Below are 3,036 nucleotides of genomic sequence, written 5' to 3' on the forward strand. Positions count from 1 at the left end.
GAGGGCAATGAATGTACAAATGTGCTTTACACAATTGATGTATGTATGGATTGTGATAAGAGTTGTATGAGCCCCTAATAAAATGATTTTTTTAAATAAAAAGAAGAAAAATTGTACAATTGCTTCCACAATCAGTTTGCAAACATACTTTTTCTTCTTGGACTCCTTTTTAAATTTTTTAATAAATAATTTTATTGGGGTCTCTTATAGCTCTTATAATAATCCACCTATCAATTGTAGCAAGAACATTTGTACATTCGTTGCCATCATCATTTCCAAAACATTTTTTTTCTACCTGAGCTCTTGGTATCAGCTCCTCTTTTTTCCCCTCCCCTGCTCCCACCTTCCTGAACCCTTTATAATTTAAAAATTATTTTTATTTTAATATTTTACATTGTCTGTTGTGCCCCTTCACTCACGTTCTGTTGTTCATCACGCTTGTGGTGGCGGGGCTGCGGTGGCGGTGGGCAGGGTTTGTACATCAATCATTGCAATGGGTTCCTCATTTCTCCCCCTTCTCCCCCCACCTTCCCCCTGCATTCATGGTATCACTACTCTCATTATTGGTCCTGAGGGGTTTATCTGTCTGGGATTCTGTGTGTCGAGAGCTCTTATCTATATCAGTGTACATACTCTGGTCTAACCAGATTTGTATGATAGAAGTGGGGTCGTGACAGTGGGGGGTGGGGGGAAGCATTAAAGAACAAGAGGGTTGTTGTGTGTTTCATTGGTGCTATACTGCACTTTGGCTGACTTGTTCCTTCCTTGTGACACATCTGTGAGGGGTTGTCCAATTGTCTAAAGATGGGCTTTGGGTCTCCATTCTGACTCCCCTCATTGCATCGCCTGGACTCCTTGATATCATCTCCCTTTTACCTCCCCACCACCTCTATAAACCGCCCCCCTCCCCCAGAACCAAAGTTTGTTATGACCCACACAGTCAAATGCCTTTGCAGAGTCAATCAAACACAAGTAAGCATCTTTCTGGTTTTCTCTGCTTTCAGTCAAGAGCTATCTCATGGGTGTGCAGTGGGGCAGGGGGATCAAAGGGGATGTGTTAGTCTGGGTGTACCAGGAGTGGGGTTCAAACCCACATGGACATATGTCCATTGGATTAGGATTAAAGTGTGGGTGTTACTTAATGGCAATTGTGAGGCTAAAGAATTATGTACAGGTGCCAAGTTGGCAAGGGGGTGGATTGAGATAAAGTTTATTGTGCCAACCTGGCCAATAAACACATGTAGGGTTAATTGAAGGGCAGAGAGATAAATGGCTCGGTAAGCCTCACCTTTCTAGTTCTTGGGTCCCTTGTTTTTGTGATGGTTGGACCAAGGTGCAGCTGCCTTAGCCAGTTCCCTGCTTCAGCTGGCAAGACTCACTTCCTGTGAGACATCCCTGAGGAGAAGTCACATGGACCTACCCCGATGCAGCCCTGGGTGCTGGCGCAACCATGTAGAGAACCCCTGCCAGCGCTGAGCTGCTTACACGGTCAATGATTCGGCTTTCCTCCTGCAGTCGGCATCTCTGCGTGTGATTCGTAAGATGAAGGAGGACTTGGTGGATTGGTGTTGGACATAGGTGTTAATGGGCTAATGTTGGACTTGTGGGCTTGGGCAGCACTGGGTTTGGATGTTTCCTTGATGTGCACTTACCCTTTACATAAAACTCTCTCTTATACATCTGAGTTTCTGTGGATTTGTTTCTCTAATGTACCCAGACTAACACAGGGGAGTTGATGTCAACGAGTTCAAGAGGGAGGAGAATGTTTTGAAACACATTGTGGTAGCAATTGTCAAAGACTGCTTGATGTGATGGAATGATATGTGTATTAGCTCCAAATAAAATGGTTTGGGGGGGAAAAAGGAGCAATATGGAAATAACTTTTTAAAAATGCATCTCATGACAGTTATGATGTCCCTCATGCCACATCCTCTTCTGAACCCTGTTTGAATTACTGACAACTCACTGTTGATTTCAAAGACTTACTGCATTAGGTACATCTGCTGCACAAGACCTTTGTAGAGTACTGAAAAGTAAGGCTATAACTTTAAGGACTAAGGTGAATCTGACCTAAACTGTGATATTTTCCATGGCCTCATATGCATGTGAAAGTTGGGTGCTGAATAAGGACAACCAATGAAGAATGGATGCACTTGAATCGTGGTGCTGGAGAATACTGAATGTACCATGAACTGCTAAAAGGTAAAAACTATGTCTTGGAAGAAGTACAGCCGATTGGTCCTTAGAAGCAAGGATGGCAAGACTTCCTCTTATATACTCTGGCCATGTGGTCAGGAGAGACCAGTTCCTGGAGAAGGACATAATGTTTGGTAAAGTGGAAGGGCAGTGACAATGAAGAAAGGCCCTCAATGAGATGGATTGACACAGTGGTTTCAACAATGGACCCCGGCATGGGAACAATTGTGAGGATGGTGCAGGACTGCACAGCGTTTCATTTGGTTGTGCATAGGGTCGCTATGCGTCGGAAACAACTCAATGGCCTCTAACAACAACAATGCTGTTGATGTACTGCTGCAACTGTGGTTGAAAGATCTTCACCAATTTGTACTTGCATGTGATATTGTTCGAAATTTTAGCATCTGTTGGGTCACTTTTCTTTGAATGGACATAAATCTTTCAGTATGTTGGCCATGTAGCTGTCCTCCAAATTTCTTGACATAGACTAGGACTTTATGAACTCGTTGAAACATTTAAATTGGTATTCCCTCAATTTCTGGAACCTTGTTTGGGCTGTTGCCTCCATGCAGTTTGGACTGCATCCTTCAGCACCACTGGTTCTTGATCATATGCTACCTCTTTAAACGGCTGAATGTCGACCAGTTCTTTTTGGTACAATGACTTGGGATGATAGAAAAGATAAAGGTCAATGATAGTTTATAAGTTTTTTGTCTTGAACATCTGGAAGATGAGATTTATCATTGATGATGATAGGGAAAAATGAAAAGAGCAGGCTTTATAGAGAAAATAAAAAGTTTTGTCTTCAATATATTTAGGTTGGTGGTGCCTGTTAGACAC

This window comes from Echinops telfairi, unplaced genomic scaffold (assembly GCF_000313985.2).
Source record: "Echinops telfairi isolate 266 unplaced genomic scaffold, ASM31398v2 ScPeMD7_7424;HRSCAF=8462, whole genome shotgun sequence".
Classification (NCBI taxonomy): Eukaryota; Metazoa; Chordata; class Mammalia; order Afrosoricida; family Tenrecidae; genus Echinops; species Echinops telfairi.